General features: G+C 44.5%; 1 long non-coding RNA gene across 1 annotated transcript; it reads left to right on the plus strand.

The window, feature by feature from the left end:
• Positions 1 to 2,084: 2,084 nt before the first annotated feature.
• On the plus strand, positions 2,085 to 4,039 carry LOC120701324. The gene is made up of 2 exons (XR_005686048.1): positions 2,085 to 2,489; positions 2,580 to 4,039. It is a non-coding gene; the product is annotated as an uncharacterized LOC120701324 (long non-coding RNA).
• The last annotated feature ends 2,676 nt before the right edge of the window (positions 4,040 to 6,715 follow it).

Here is a 6,715-nt window from a genome sequence, read left to right on the forward strand (position 1 = left end):
TGAAATGAACGGGCTCAGCCTTTTTTTTTTGAAATGAACGGGCTCAGCCATTTATCAAATGAAATCAGAATAAGATGTATACTTGATGCGAACGATGCGGTCAGATGTTCTTCCGGTGGGACCGTGGGAGCACTACCTACACAGGAGAGGTTCCGTGTCGGGCAGTTTGGCAGCGCTCCAAACCGGATTCGATTCGATTCGCTCTGCTCCACCCTCACATCTGCTCCAGCTCGCGGTCGCAGCTCGACCATCAGCAGCAGACGGCGGAGAGGGACGAGCGGCCACAGGGTGTGCATGTGCACGGACCAGCGACAGGCCGGAGGGAGCGAGCAGGGCGGATCCAGGGGGCTGCAGGAGCTCCAGACCTCCCTACCCCGTTGGAGCCCATGGAGCCTCTCCAAAGCCTCCCAACATTTTTCAACCGTGAATGAAGGAGAGGGAGAAGAAAACGAGGAAGCAGAGAGAGAGAAGAGCAAGAAGAGAAAAATGAGTACCCCTAAATTTACATTGTAGATGAGCGCCGGCCTGCACTTGGGGGCTAGTGACTGTCGGGAGAAGATACGGGATGCGAGCGGAAATCAGTGGAGAGCATGTTTTTTCGACTCCCCACTCCATGTACAAGGCAGGCGAATCCATTCTGCTTAATCCAGAACGTTTATTTCCTTACCTGGCAGCGCTCCGCGGAATCTCACATAGAGGGAAGCGAATGGAGCACTGCCAAACTAGATCTCATTTTGGATGCCCGACCGTTAGCCAGCGTATTGTGTATCAAGCTGTGGAGTTCTTGAATCCAATTCCATGCGCGAGCTTTAGCCACAGACAGTGTCTTGGCGCTTCATTCCGGACCGCCCAACTCGGCTTGACGTGGGTGGGGCCTCCTACCGATTTTTATTTTTGAGTAAATTTTATTGGCGGTCTTTAAACTTGTCGTGAGTTCTCATCCCGGTCCCAATACTCTTAAAATGCACATAATAGTCATTAAACTTGTCTCATGCTCTCATTCTAGTCTTTAAACTTGTCTCGAGTTCTCATCCCGGTCCTCATTCTCTCAAAATGCACATAATGGTCCGTAAACTTGTCCCACATTCTTATCCCAATCCCAATCTTTAATTTTAAGGACAGGGGACAAGAATGAGAATTTGAAACAAGTTTAAGAACTATTATGTGCATTTTAAAAGTATCGAAACTGGAATAAGTTTAAGGACCACCGGTGAAATTTACTTTTTATTTTTCATCCAATTCCATCATGTGCATTAACCAGTTTGTGTTATTCAAAGCGTGCGACGCGACAATGACAGAAGCTGTCTGTACGTATGCATATCGTGCATGTATACAGGAGATATAAGAGCCTAGTTGTCTAATTTGAGAGTGTATGCCTATGGCGGTTGCATAATTCCTCTGTTCTATGAATAATGTAATTCTACATTTTTTAGATAGATTAGCGGTGGCGTGAGAAAACTTCCATGCCCTCATTTGTTTGCCATATGCGATTAGTTTTGGTATATAATTCAAATCTGACCACTTAATTAGCCAGGCAGTTGAAATCCAATCTTTAGAATTGCACTCTTTGTGAGATTTTTCAAATATAAAATTGCACTTTTAATGTGATGGAGAGAGTATATGAGAGGTCTCAGCCACATACTCCTAGTATTCTAACTACCTAGTATTCTCTTTCTTTTTCTTTTTTCAATTTTTTTGTTTACCTTCTTTATGTTCAGTTCACAAGATGCTCTTTTAACAAATATTTCATACGAAGTATGCTAAAAAGTTATCTTGACAAATTGTATTTCTATAAGCTGTATGATGAATTTATACATCAAAGTTGTGTGAGAAGTTTTTGTGGAAGTTATCTTCAAATTATCATTTAGTAAGGGGACTGAAAAAAGTTATCTGTAAAATTTTGTACATATCATGTTAAAAAAATTGTCATATAAAATGTTGGTTGGAAAAATCTTTATCTATTTCTAAAACAAGGAGTATTTTCTTGGTCCGTTTTGGACTTGGGCCGCATTTTATTACATGAGCCAAACTCATCACAGCCTCCTCCATGGCCCGCTGCCTGTTCCTCTTTTGTTTTTGGGCCCAAGATCCTCGCCGTCCAGTTTTTTTTTCTCTCCCATGCAGGAACGCTATCCTCTCCGCCGCCTCGATGCTGTTCTTCTGCGGCGGAGCGCCTCACGCGGCTGCGTCCGCCGCTGCCACCACCACTCACCGCCCATGTCTACGCCGTCTCGCCGCCCCTCACCGTCCATGGCAGCCCCTGGCGCGCAGCAACGGCGGTGGCGGCCCCTCCTCAACTTAACACCGGCGTGCCCGTCTGCTCCTTCACCAAGGTTCCCGGACCTGCCGTCTACTCCTTCACCAAGGTTCCCGGACCTGGCATGCGGTGCTGCTGCCGGCAAGCACCTCCCTTTGGAATTGAAAACGGATGCATCGATCTACTGCGTGTCGGGATCGAGGTGCACATTGACTCGGAAATCGGAATAGAGGTCCTTGCCAATTCAGAATCGATGTGGTGTTGTTCCCATAAGTAGCAGGGGTCCAGAATCGTTTTCAATCAAAGACATCCGAAATTGCAGTAGGACCATCTCCGACGTGTTTCCGCAGTGAAGCTCCTCGCCGTTCAGGAAAATCCTCGTCATCCACGAACTGCTGCTGGAGCTTTGCAACCCTTGTTGGCACAGGTGCCATCACGAGCATCTCGGAGATCTCCATCGTGCCCTGCAACCAGCACACAAGGTTAGTAGATTCGTTTTGCCGTGCAACACAAGTTCATATATTTGTAGTTTTCCTTTTGAAACTCATCAGTTGTGATTATTATGATTTGACACAATTTAGATTGCTATATTTTTGTAGAAAAAAATGAATTCTTCTAACATTGAATCAGACAATGTCGACGATTCAAATGTTTAGTCCGTCTAGTGTCATTGACAGGTGAATCTTAGTCCATCTCGTATGCGAGTCGGACCAGCCCTACGTCCACAACTCGATCACATAGACCCCTATAAATTAACACATATGCAACTATACGTATCTGATACTTAAAACTTTGTTCATGGCAACATATTGGTATATTTATCTATCTCTATCTCTTCTCTACTGCTACGCACTAAAGCTAGCAATGCTTTCTTGGTCTGTCAATCAGAATTCTAATCATAACCTGGACAAATCAATCGAAATCCGAAAAATCAATTAGAATTCCATTCGGAACCTGAATAATCAGTGCCTCACGCGGTCACTGCACGGCTTGTATATGGAATGAGATAGCACAAAGTTAGTAGTCTCATGTAGATCCAGTAAAGTTTATATTACCCGTAGCAACGCACGGGTACTGTGCTAGTTATGTGTAAAAGTTATAAGTATCGTAAAAAGATGTGTTGAAAAATTATTATATAATAGTTATGTTAAAAAATATTATCTGATAGTTGTCGGAAAGAAGTTATACATACATACGTTTAAGTAACTTTCTAAATGTAGAAAATCGTGGAGAAAGAAACTTTCCTGAAAAGATAAATCACATGCTGTCCGATCGAGGGCCGGTAACCCTCCTGGCGTGCGCTCTTGGATTGCAGAGCCCGGCAATTATTATTAGGACACAAGTCATTACCTATTATTATAGTGTTGATTACTCAAGGCAATGAAGATGATGAGAACATGGATAATTCTGTGCAAATGCGAGGTCATTGGAGAGCCCGGTGGTGGAGCTGGAAGAACAAGCAAAACAACCTACGAGGATTGCCTAGGACGGGCTTCAGTGGCTGTTGATGATGCAAGACTGCCTGACTCAGTAGTGTCGGGAGCAGGACATTTATCAGTTTCTAGCGTGGGAAGGGGATCTGATTCCTCATACATTTCGTCTAGTATCTGTTTAGTTAACTTAGAACCTTTTGCTTCAAGTTTCAAAAAAAAAAGAACATTTTGCTTCAAGCAAACGCGATTCAAATACTCCCCTCAATTTATTTTATCATATTAATTTTATTTGACTGATGTTCCATAGCAATATTTTATGTTTGTTTGTAAAGGGAAAATTTGCACCAAATTTGAGTATTTTAATAAAATTTTGAATTTTTTTTGGAACATGAGTAAAATAAAATTTACATGATAAACTAAGTTCAAAATGAATCTTAAGTTTCAAATTTTGTAAATTTTAGATCACATTTTGATGCCCAAAATTCAATGAAACTTAAATTTTAGCCCTTTTTCAAAATTTATATTTCAAAAAATTTTGAACTCAAACTAAAAAGCATAGTTAAAATACTTTTCCTATCACCTACTGGACCTCTGTAAAAAATTTCATAATTTTTAGATCCATTTAACTATTTTTTCCTTGCTATGAAAGTTGGAGGGAGAAAAAAAGAAAAAAAATGCTATGTCGTGGCAAAAATCAAGGTGGTTTCGGTGGGGTGGGGGGTTTTCGGATTGTAGGATATTCGGTTTTGGAGTTAAGGGTATTTTTTAAACTCGGTGATAAGTTTAGAAGGGTAATATAGACTTTTCTCTTAAAAAATTATAGTCAAGACGTAGATGCTTATAGACATGCACACACACTCATCACATGAATATTCTATTCTTATGAGCATCTTCGTAAAACTAAGCCAGTCACATCGGACGATGAGCCTTTCGTACGGAGTGTAACGACCCGGGGTAACGGCTAAGATCTACTCTGCACGTTGAGTAAATCACACCTTCTAAATAACTCTCTTGCGCTTTCATCCTCGCTTCGCGCAAAAGGTTGCAACCGGAGTTATTCAACTACTCTGGGCCTGGTATTTAAGCTGGTCTGGGTTTCCTTCTCTTATCAGTATGGGACTAAACCTCCGACGCTACAGTATTTTTCGGCGCTACAGTAACCCGGGATTCGGCCCGGCCCATCTGGCCCCATGGGCTGTTACAATCACCCCCCTTAGGACTCGACGTCCTCGTCGAGTACTAGACCAACCTAAATACCAGGATCTCCTCTCTTGGCCACGTCCCATACGTCTAGTGCTAACGATCCCATGTGCCACGTCCATGCGTCCAGTGCCAACGGTCCCTGTGCGACGTCCGTGCCTCGCACGCGCCCGTCCATATGCCGGTGGCATCTGCGCCCGCACGCGCCCGTGCTCATGCCCGCACACTTCTGCCCGTATGTGGCATGAAACCGCAAGAGTCGGCTCTGATACCAGAGTAACGACCCGACCCGGGGTAACAGCTAAGATCTACTCTGCACGTTGAGTCAATCACAACTGGTAAATAACTCTCTTGCGTTTCGTCCTCGCTTTGCGCAAAAAGTTGCAACCGGAGTTATTCAACTACCCTGGGCCTGATATTTAAGCTGGTCTGGGTTTCCTTCTCTTTTCTCTTCTCAGTATGGACTAAACCTCCGACGATACAGTATTTTTTCGGCGCTACAGTAGCCGAGCTACAGTAACTTAGGATTCGGCCCGGCCCATCTGGCTCGTGGGCTGTTACACCGAGCCGATTGAGTTGATCAGAACCGCACCTTCGGTACTCAATGTATGACTGAGCTGATTGGAACCACGCCTTCAGTACTAAATGTAGGATCGTTTGAGTACTGGTTGCAGCGACCGGTATTAATAAATATGCCACCAAAAAATGAAACAAATATTATAAACTGTTGGTGCCCGCACATGCGCATCATGACGAGTCACAAGTCACGCGTAAGTGCGCGGTTATAAGGATTCAAACTCACGACCTCCGGTTTGGCACATAGCTTTCTTACCATCCATCTACGCATCACATATGATTGGGTGGGAGATACTTTCTTTTTGACGTAACTCATGGAAGACCATTCAGTACCGGACAAAAAACACTGACTAATATTAAATGTCACCCTTTAATACTAGGTGGTTTCATTGACCGGTCCTAATTTTTTTTCTTTTTTTGAAATAAAAGGCAGGAGCAATGCCGCATCATATAAAAAGAAGCATTGTACATAACGCGCCGAAGCGAACACCACCACCACACAAACAAACGTACGCAAACAACGCACACAACAAAACACTACACCGCCACAATCTGGGAGAGGAGCCAAAAGAATCCACCCTCGAACTGCGCCATCGTCACCAACGCTGTTCCACGTCACATGTCGCGGCCCGCTGCAAGCCTGAGCAGCATCTCAAACTCCTCCACCATGGGATCATCCACCTCAAGCCGCACACACGATTGGCGATCCTCCTTTATCCCAGTGGAGCTTCAGAAGAACACTCTCATCGCAGCGCCGATGAAATTCACTGATCCTGGCCACTCTGCGTGGGGGCCTCGCCTCTCCCACCGCCTCGCGTTTCTCTGCCAAGGACTCAGATATCTGAAACCGCTTAGAGAGTGACACCTCCGCCCAGCCGTCACCGGGGCCACCACCGCACCATGCGCGCCAACTCAAGGCCTCCAGCACCGATGGGCCCTCAGCACCTCCCTGCCAACACGGACCAGGCGCGCCTCCTCCGCCGTTGCACACAAGCAACACCACCAACCAACCACCACTACTGCCTAGCCAAAGTGGGTCTCTAGATCATTGTTTAGTCTGACACTAAAATAGTTCAGAAAGCTTTCCAATTTGAATCAGGTACTAAAATGACTTTATACCAACTTTAGTAGGTACTGAACCAAAAGTTAACATACGTGCGCATCCAAAGCTCATTTATTTTTATAGTAGTGGATAGAGCCTCAAAATTAACGAATTTCTACAAGCACCCTTAAAAGTCATCTTGGATTT

Source organism: Panicum virgatum, chromosome 1K (assembly GCF_016808335.1).
Source record: "Panicum virgatum strain AP13 chromosome 1K, P.virgatum_v5, whole genome shotgun sequence".
Lineage (NCBI taxonomy): Eukaryota > Viridiplantae > Streptophyta > Magnoliopsida > Poales > Poaceae > Panicum > Panicum virgatum.